This window comes from Passer domesticus, unplaced genomic scaffold, assembly GCF_036417665.1.
Source record: "Passer domesticus isolate bPasDom1 unplaced genomic scaffold, bPasDom1.hap1 HAP1_SCAFFOLD_37, whole genome shotgun sequence".
Classification (NCBI taxonomy): domain Eukaryota; kingdom Metazoa; phylum Chordata; class Aves; order Passeriformes; family Passeridae; genus Passer; species Passer domesticus.
The window spans coordinates 1560707-1570814 of record NW_026990149.1 but is presented as its reverse complement, the minus strand read 5'-3'; the positions used below and the strand labels follow the sequence as shown (position 1 = coordinate 1570814).

The 10108-nt window shown below is 54.3% G+C and overlaps 1 long non-coding RNA gene across 1 annotated transcript; it reads right to left on the bottom strand.

Moving 5' to 3' along the window:
• Positions 1–222: 222 nt before the first annotated feature.
• LOC135292567 (uncharacterized) lies at positions 223–2647 on the bottom strand. Its single transcript, XR_010354804.1, has 3 exons — positions 2542–2647; positions 1278–1397; positions 223–339 (listed from the first exon to the last, which is right to left on the bottom strand). It is a non-coding gene; the product is annotated as an uncharacterized LOC135292567 (long non-coding RNA).
• Positions 2648–10108: the final 7461 nt, after the last annotated feature.

Here is a 10108-nt window from a genome sequence, read left to right as displayed (position 1 = left end):
CCTGACCGACCACATCAAGTCATCTGCACCATCAGTGCGTGTCCAAAATCAGGGCACAATTCCCAGCACAGGAAGATTTCCACCATCTTGCAGAGCCAGCTGCTGAGACATTTTCTTCTGCATGTGTTGCAGCAGATAACTTGCTTTGCTGGACACTCGGGCAATGACAGCACTCTCCTCTTCCAGCACAGGTTTAAAGCTCCAGGTGCCAGCACTCACCTTGTCCTTATTCGTCACAGACAGCACCATTTCAGAGACCTCCTGAGCCACGAAGTTCTCAAACACCATCTCTGGTGGGGAAACCTGAAACATGCTCTGTTTCGGGGCAGCTGACGGCAGCTGGAGAGGCGAGAGAGAGCAGGGACAGCTTCAGCTGCTGGGAGGAAGGCTCATGAAGGACAATCTTACACTGATCCCCAGTGAAGTGCAGACTCTGGGGGAGCACATCTGCCCAGGACACACTGGGCAAACAGTGCCTCACCCACCTCTGCTCGGAGCTGATCAAGAACTGCTTGATCAGCTTCCAGCAGGCTCAAGCCAAGCTGCTCTTTTGATTTCTCCACCTTTCTTTCTCCACAAGGCCCCTCTCCAGGGCAATCCTGAACCACTTTGTTCCATGTGTCTTACTGCCAGTTTCCTGCTCAACAGCCCACCTGGCTCACCTGCCCCTTTGGACTGTGCTTTCTACTGAGCCAGTCCTGCCACAAAAGCAGCTTCAAACACACCTCTAAGTAGGCACTGATCCACAGAAAGCACATCTATTCCCCTCTGCCCAGGGCCAGTCCCCTGCACATCTGGCAGCCTGCAAAATCTAACACCCCGTCAGGGTCCAACATATTGTTCCAACCCAAAGAAGGAATGCAATTGGTTTTGCTAAATCTGAAGGAATTCCTGCAGGTCCTCGGCCTTCCAAGGCCAATGCTGCCACTGTGGAGGGAATCCTGTGACCCCGAGCATTTGATGGTGACCACACCAAAGCAAGAGGTGGCTCCTTCAGCAGGGGAATGGCACATGGCAATGCTGTGCCTTTGTGTCCCCAGCCTTCCCCCATTGTTTTAGCAATGGCAACCACACTCCAGCACAGCCCAGCAGCTGCAGCAGAGGTTATTTGTGTTGCCTCAGTGCACATCAGGACTCCCAGTCCACCACTGCCAGCAGCTTGCAATGACAACAGCACCTGGACACTGAGGTGTTTTGCTGGAGGCAAGCCTGTCACAAGCACACACCCTCTTCAAACTTGCCATCAAACAGAAAGGAAAAGAGCAGGAAAAGGCTACCTTTGGACCAGTCTTGCCCAGGTCTATCCATGGGCCAATTCTGGGCAGAATCCTCCCCCCAGTGCTGGCCTCCTTCTTCATGCTGACAAACTTCTCCTGCTGGAACTTAAACGGAGGCAACTGAAAGGAAAAAAAGAAAAAAAAATGAAAAATTATAATAATTAAAAAAAAACAAATTAGCAGGAAGATCAGAGATGTGCTTGTTCAGAGGGGTTTATCTTGATCAAGTGTCACTGGTGAATAATTTGTGATCACAGCCACTAGGACAATTCTGGAAGCCCTGGAAGGTACTTGCTGAAATACTTAGCACCAACCAATCAATACAGAGTGCAATACACATACTCCAACCACATGGCTGTGGCCCATTAGTCTCTCTGTGATCTGATGTGACATGTTTGGGGATTTCTGCTCTTTGGCCATTTGTTTCCTCTTACATTTCATTGGAAATGAAAAATGTAAGTGTCAGTGACCTTTTCAGAGAGTGGGAAGGAGCTCCCAGAACTGCCCCAACTCCATCCCTGCACAACACTCACAACTCACAGCAGGAGACAGCACTGCTGGCTGAGTCCAAGAGAAGCAAGAAAGAAAAGCTGTACCAAGAGGGAGGTGCACAGGAATGTGTCCAAGTTTTAGCTCTCTCTGTTAATGAGCATTTGTTTTCTCTGTCTGGGCTGACAGAGACCTCCAGAGAAGAAAACACAGGGATCTCCTTGGCAGAGCCTCAGCACTGGGGCACCTTCAGCCAAGTGAGCTCCAGACAGCAAGGCACCTTGGTGGCCCTGACTGCAGTGCTGCCTGCAGGGCTGGAGCTGTGCCCACCCAGGAGCTGAGAGAGAACTGCTGCTTTGGGAGCTCTTCTGGCTGGGACCAGCCGTGGCTCTCAAGGCTTTGGGCACAGTTTGAGCTCTCCCCCCCACATGCCCAGGTGCCCAAGGGCAGGTTGGTCACAGCAGCACAGGGCAGTGCCCAGCCTGACAGAAGGAATTCCTGTGGCAAAGGGCAGCACAGAAGCACATGCTGAGGGCTTCAGCTGCACATTGCTTTCACTTGGCTCCCGTGGCACAGCCAGGCAAGGCGCTGGGCTGTCCCTGAAACATCACACAGTGTTCCCTCCTGCACCAGGACAGCCCCCACCAACAGCAGCACAGCACAAAGAGCTGGGCAGGGGCTCTGCAGCTTCCCAGCGCTGCTGGACAACAGGGGCAGGGACACCAGGGACACCAGGGCACTTGCCAGCCTGAGCACAGCCCCAGTGGCTACTCACAGTGTTAGGCTGCAGTCTTTCCCTCTGCAAAAGACGAGGTGTTGGTGTCTTTTTTGGGAATCCAGAAGCCATTCTGAAGAGAGGATGTCACACAGGAACGACAAGGCCTCAGCAAAACTGGAAGGAGCAACAATGGAACTCTGAAAACCCAGAACCCAATTCATGGCAGACTCAACCCATATACTGCTGCTAAACATTTTATATCATTTGAAAGTAGCTAAGTGCTTGTTTGGCATAAGTAGTGAGTATTGTTAGGCCTCTAGTTGGACTTTATTTGAAATAGATGACCACCTTGTGCAATTCAAAAATGGATCATACTGAAACCTGGAGCTAAAAAGCTGAGCATGAATAATGCTTAGAGCAGACAAAGCTGTAGCTTAAATATTACTTAAAAACAGCTTGCGTGGACCTGCTCTTCTTTAGGCTAAACACCCCCTGCTCTCTCAGCTGCTCCTCACTGGACTTGGCAGAGACTGCAATGTTATGGTTCATGGCTTAAATATTGCTATAAAGGACATTTTGCCGACTGTGACAAAACTCTATAAAGATGCTGAGAGCACCCAAGCCCACCCTTCCCTGAAAATGCCTCCTGAGTGGAACTTGGGACTGGGAATTCAGCCCCACAAGGGAACTTGAGACAAGATAAAGGTGACACTATTGTCCCATTAGCTCAGGTCTCCAGAGAAGTGAACAAGGCCAAGGGAGAAAAATAGATCCACAACAAAGCCAAAGCCAGCAGCTCTCCTGAAAATCAGCTCTGTCTGCCTTCAGGCTGGGCAAGTCATAGCCACAGACTCCTCTGCTGAGGCCAGGTTTGCACACAAACCTCCCATCAAAGACCTCCACTGTGTCCCCAGACCCATTCCTGAGGCCTTGCACCAGATGATTGCAGGGCATGCAAAGTAACACAACAGATCTGAAAATCCACAACCCAATTCATGGCAGACTGAAAGGATATACTGGTGCTAATGATTTTCTATTACTTGAAAATAGCAATAGACAGTCAAACTTGCCCCACCCCAGGGAGGTACCTGGGAGGTCCCACCTTGCCCAAATCTGCATTAATCCATTGGAATCTTACATTTTGCAATACCTCACCACAGAGAAGACCAGAAGAGGATTTTATGGTATGCCAATGGGATCCATGGAATGGTGATATTTTTTACTTCATCTGTCTCTGTCATTCTCTTTCTTCCCCCTCTTCCCAACCCCATCTCCACCCCCTTCACCCCACCCCCCCCTTTTTCTATTCCTTTCTCTCTCTTCCTCACATTTACTGTTCCATAAAATCCAGACTACTGACTTTGGCAAATTGCCTCGTTTGCACCTCAATTCAGAGGCCTCTCCCTAATAATTTTAATAACCAGATGATAACAACCCACAGAAACTGGAACAGAACTCATTCACCTTGAAGCAGTTTAAGCAATCACTATAGGGAAAAAAAAGTATAGATGAGTACATTTAGAAAATGTTGCATTTCTTCAGTGCAAAAAAAAAGCACAATCAGTAGACGAACTATTGTTCATCCACTCAGCTGTGCATGCCACTCAACTGCTGCACCAGAAGACTGGCATTATCCCATCCTGTATTTCCCTTTGGCCTTCTCTCTCAGAGTGCACATGAGACAAAACCAAACAGTTCAACTTTAGTCAATCTTTACCTTCAAAGGAAATTCACGCTCTTTTCCAGAGGCCAATGCTCTGCACGTTGAGGAATCCTCTGCAGAGACCAATGCTCCGCGAACTGAGGACTCCTAGCAGAGGCCAATGCTCTGCACGTGCAGGATGTTGTTTGCAGAGGCCAATGCTCTGCACGTTTCGGAATTCTCAGTGGGGCACAGTGCTCCGCGAATTCAAAGGACTCACTCGCAGAGACCAATGCTCCGCGAACAATTCACTCGGCGAATCGCCCAGTGTAGCTGCCTGTACGAGCCCAGGCTGCGCACACCCAGCCAGGGCCGCGTTCTCGGGCAACTGAGGCCGCGCCGCTGTCACAGACGCTGCCGCCCGCGCGGTTACCAGGCAACCGCGGCGCCCGAACCTCGGGGCCGGGCCGGGTTCCGGCGGGGCCGGGCGGGTTCCGGCGGGCTCGGGCCGGGGCCGGGCCGCAGTGATTTTCAAAGGAGATTGTCACTTGAACTACTGCCTTAACTTTGTGAAGAGTCTTTCTGTAAGTATTAGGGAAAACCTAAAATGTGGTGCTAGAGGCACCTCTGTCAGGTCTGTCTCTTGCTCTCTGTGTAGCACTGGTGTTCTGTCCCGGCTGGAACAGCCGGAGGGGCTGAGCGAGCTGGGAAAGGGGCTCAGCCTGGAGAGGAGGAGGCTCGGGGGGACCTTGTGGCTCTGCACAGCTCCCTGGCAGGAGGGTGCTGCGGGTTCAGGAAGCGCCGGAGCGGCGTGGTTCCCTCTCTCCTATCCGCTCAACCTCTTCCTCCCTCCCTCCTCCTCCTCCTCCCCCATTTCCGAAGCCCTCGTAGCCCTCGGGAGGAGTGGAGATAGAGCCGGGACAGGGCGGAATGTAGAGCGGGGATGCCAGGAGTAGGAGTGACTGGGCTGTACTGGGACCATACTGGGATCATGCTGGGAGGGAGTAGGAGCAGCACGATGGCTGCAGCGCTGGGACTGGGGGCACTCCTTGGCGAGAGAGGGGGGGTGGGACCCCCGGCACGGGACCCCCTTGCTCTCTTTATCCTGCACAGGGACCCTCCTGAATCCCCCATTTCCAGACATCAGGACCCTCTGCTCCCCATTTTCCCAGCCATCCATGGCTCCCAGCCTGCAGACTTGCCGTGGGCTTGACGGCCTGGAACACCTTGGAACCCCATTCCTGCCTTTCCCAGCCCCTAGCCCCTCCTTTCTGCAAAACCAGAGACCTCCTGAACTCCCCCTTTCCCAACATCCCAGGTGTCCCCACCCTGGACTCCCCTTTCCTGGGCTCAAGGACCCCCTGGAATTCCCTTCTACCTCTCCATGTCCCTGCCTTCCCCCATTTCCGTCACCCCACTGACACCCTCCCGCACCCCTATTCCTGAGAAACGAGACACCCTTTTACCCCTTTGCCGGGCACTGAGAGCCCCCTGTCCCCCCCCAGTTCTCCTGCCCCTGTGTTCCCTGCCCGTGGTACTGTTGGAGCCCAGCCCGGGGTTCCCCCGGTTGGTGTCCATGGGGTCTCTGGATGGGATCCCCTTCCAGCACTGCCGCAGCCGCCGGGGGTGGCAGCTGGAGCCGAGCCGGGATCTCAGCACAGACAGAGCATGCACAACGAGCGGCACCGGCACGGGGCCACCGGGGAGCTGCAGGTGCTGCGGGAGCGGCACAGCCAGAGCGGGGCTGAGCGGGGGCAGCCGCGCCTGGGGCATCTCTGGGGCTGCCATGGCAACTGTGGGACTGCCATGGGGATCCGGGAGATGGAGCCCGAGGAATGAACAAATTCCCCAGGGCACAGCTGCGTGGAGTGGCTCCAGAAATATGTCAGATATGGGCGGGAGGAGCTGCAGTGTAAAGGTGGGGAGGGCAGAGTTCCCATGGGAATGTGGGAATTGAGAATGCAGGATTTGGGAGGACAAAATCTGCCAACATGGGAATTACCAAGGGAATTCCATTGATAGATCTGTCATCCCATTCCCATGGGACTTCCATGGTTGAATCCCACTGTTGTCCCATTCCCATGGGAATTCTGTAGATGGATCTCACTGCCATGCCATTGCTATGGAATTCCATGGGGAGATCTCAGCCCTGTCCCACTGCCATGGAATTCCATGGATGCATCTCACCGTTACCCCATCCCAGAGCCCCCTGATGTCCGTGTGTCCCAAAAAGTGGAACACGGGATCCTGACACTGTCCTGCCATGCATACAGATTCTACCCCAGCACCATTGATACCAGCTGGATGAAGGGGATGAAATCCCGGATCGTTCCACACCTGGGCAGGATCGAAGCGCTGCTGGAGGAGCAGGAGCAGCCCCTGCGCCGGGCGGAGCATCCCGGAATGCCAGAGCCTGGGATCTGCTCCTGGGCTGAGGCTGGGAACATGGAATGTGGGAACTGGGAATTTGGGACTGTGGAGCAGTGGGATGGGGGTTCCCCTCCCCTCCTCACCATGCCGTGCTTCCCAGAGCTGGAATCCAGCAGGAATCTCACCCTGGTGGTCGCTGTGTCTGTCAGTGCTGCCATCAGCATTGTTATCCTCATTGGATTTGGTGTCTGGAAGCTCCAATCTGGTTCGCTCCAAACCCAACCTGGGGGTCACCCTGTTCTTCTCCCCTTCCCAGACGCTTGGAGATCCCCCCATGACCCATCCAGCCCCCCCAAACTCCTCCTTGGGTCACCCCTAAGTCCCCAGTGGGGATTTCTGTGAGTTCCCCTGTGTTCCCCCATTCCCAGGACTTTGGGGGTCCCCCCCGACCTGTCTGTGCCCCCCCTGATTTCTTCCACAGCCCCTCTGTGATGGTGGGGGCTGGGGTCCAAGTGCTGGTGCCTCCCTGCCTGCAGCAGATCCAGCACTGAGGGGAGTCCCTTAGCATTTGGGGTCCCCTGGGGTTAGGGGTCACCCAGGATCTCCCTGAACACGCTGACACTGCCCATGCTCAGTGAGAAGGTTCATTCCCAGCACGAGGCCTCAGCTGTGTCACTGGCATCGCCCAGGTACCCAGAAAGCCTCCCGGGAACCCCAAACCCTCTGGAACATCCCAGCTTCCGTGGGACCCCAATATCATCCCTAGCCTCTCCAAAAGCTCCCCAAGACTGCAAAACCCCATACAGACCCCCCCAAACCTTCTCAGGACATCAAAATTCCCACAGGACGTCCCAACACCCCTCCAGACCCCCTTGAGAAGGTTCATACCTGGCATGGGATCCCCATCTCCGTCGCCAGCAGGTATCCCAAAACAGCCTTGCGTTCCCCTTGGGATCGCCTAATCCCCCCCTCTGGGACCCCTGAAAACTCCCTTTGGGAACCCCCAAAACTCCACCATGACCTCAAAAACCCCCAGTATACACAAACCCCCCTGGGAACCCCTCACAACAGTTTATGCCCAGCACAGAGTCCCCATCACCATCACCCAGGTACCCCCAAACCCTCCTGGGACCCCCAAACCCCCCTGGGACCCCCAACCTTTCCAGGATGTCCAACCCCTCCCCGGGCTCCGCTGTCGGAATCAACGGGAGTGGTGTTGCCCTTTTAAGGGGACTTATAGTAGGACCTGACCATAGCAGGAGCCCTTAAAGCAGCGATGGTAGAGAGAACCCCAAAAATCCACCCTGGGGGGCAAAACGTCCCCTACAGGAGCTTGGAATGGGGGGTGGGGTCCCATAAAAATGTCACTTAAAGCTGTCATGATCCCCCCCTTAAAAGGGGCTTGTGGGGCTGCGTCCTCTCAAACACCCTAAAATGGGGTGGAAAAAACACCCTAGTAGTGTTGAGATCCCCCCAGAAAAATCCTAAAAATGTCCCCTTCAAAGGGGTCTGAAGAGCCTTAAAGGGTCTCAAGGACGGCCAAGTCCCCTCCTCTGCTGGGGCCTCTCCGAGCTGGGAACTCTCCCGTTTACTGCCCTCGGAGGAGCCCTGAAGGACGGCGGGTCCTGGGCAGAGCCCCCCCTCATTTGGGACTGCGGAGGGAACTGGGGGGGCTGGGATGGGGCTTAGGGGTCCTGGGGTAACCTGGAGGACCCTCAGTGGGTCTCACCTCCCCCTGTGCCCCCTCTCCCACCCCTTTCCCATTGTTGCCCCCAAACCTCTACTCCCCCAGATCGGTTTGGGAGTGACCCAGCCCATTCCCGTCGTGGCCCACCCAGGGAGGAGGAAGAAGACGGTGGGATAGAGGAGGAGAAAGATAGAGGGAGAGAGGAGGAGGAGCAGGCAGAGGAGGAGCTGGAGCAGCTGGAGGAAGCACCGCGTGCTTTCAGCTCTCTCTGCACTCGCAGCAGCTTCGGCTCGGGACCATCGCCCCCCATCCCGCAGGTGCCCGGGGAGGGGGAGCTCGCCCCAAGTATCCCGGGGGTCCCTGGGTTTGGGATTTTTTTGGGGGGATGTTTGGAGCTTGCAGAGCTCCAAAGCTGAGCCGCAGATGGCCCTCAGGGGGACATCGGGGGGTCCCTGGTGATATGAATAAGAAGCTTGACTAGGCCAATACTCAAGCAGCAATCAATTTATTAATGAATATGGTAAAGTATGAGCAATACAGCGCTGGGTACAGTGGGGGGAATTTTCCCTCCAACTGCACACCGATAGTTGGGGCTTACAGATATTTATAGGGGTTTTCATAAGCTTTTTCAGCAGTTTCTATTCCAAATGTTTGCATCACAATTCTATACACTATTGTGATTTAGTTTTTCTCAGGATGTATCTCAGAAAGGAGTATCCCCAGATGGTGGGGTTCAGCTTCTGAAAGAAGAAAGAAGTCTCTCAGCTGGTGAGGTCCAGGGTCCATATGCGGGTTCACCTTTGAATTGCAAGGACTATAAATCTCATACCAGTGATGTCCAGCTTCCCTTGGTCAAAACTATCAATCCTTGAGTTCTTCTTCCTTTCTCAAGCTGCTTTTGCATATTTTGTTAAGGTGTCGAGATAAGCATCTTTCCTTTTGATATATTCTAAAGCTATAGTTTCAAAGATCCTTACTACAAGCAATATTCTGAAATTATATTTCAAAAGGTTATTATTGCAAACTCTTTTTAGCTAGAAGAAGAAAGTTCCTGTCAAACAGCAACATCCTTAAAGCTTTAATTCGAATGCTCCTAAATCAACTTAAGACTTATAAAAGTTAATTGCAAACAAAGGATAGGTTCAAAGGCCTTCTTCCATGTTTTACTTCCTCAGTTATTTATTAGAATTGTCTTCATAACTGTCCCACGGTCAGTTTCCACACATATCACAATCACAGATATACACATTGCCTGTATGTACCTGACACAAAACACAGCTTTATATTTCACATCGGGAGGTGTTTTTAGGGAGTTGTGGCCATCCCCTGGCAGGGCTCACCTGCAAACTGGGTGTAGGCTGTGTCTTGGAGGAAGGTGCCACGGCCAAAGTCAATCAGTTTCAGCTGCCCGCTGGCCAGGTTGACCAGGATGTTCTCAGGCTTGATGTCCCTGTGCAGGACCCCGCAGCTGGTGCAGTGCCGCACGGCCTCCAGCACCTGCTGGAACAGCCCACGCGCCTCCTCCTCTGGCAGGAACCTCCGCTCCGCCAGGAAATCCGAGAGCTCCTGGCACCGCTCCGGACGCTCCAGCACGGGCAAGAAGCTGTCGGGGAGCTCAAGCCACTCCAGGAGCTGAATGACACCAGCACACCCACAGGACACCTTGGCCAGCAGCACGATCTCCAGGGGCGTGCTGGTGCCGTCGGGCTGCGGGAGGAGCACGATGCCGTCAGTGGGGCCGAGGCCGTGCCAGGGCTCTGGGACCCCTCAGCCAGCCCAGGATGCTCTGCACGCCCCACTCAGCCCACGCCTGCTCTCCCTGCAGGGCTCCCGGTAGCTCCACGGTGCTGGGCCCCGGCTCCTCGCCGCCCGGCACGGCCCGGCTTCTGCCGCTGGCCCTGCTCACTCACCAGCTCGCCCCAGTG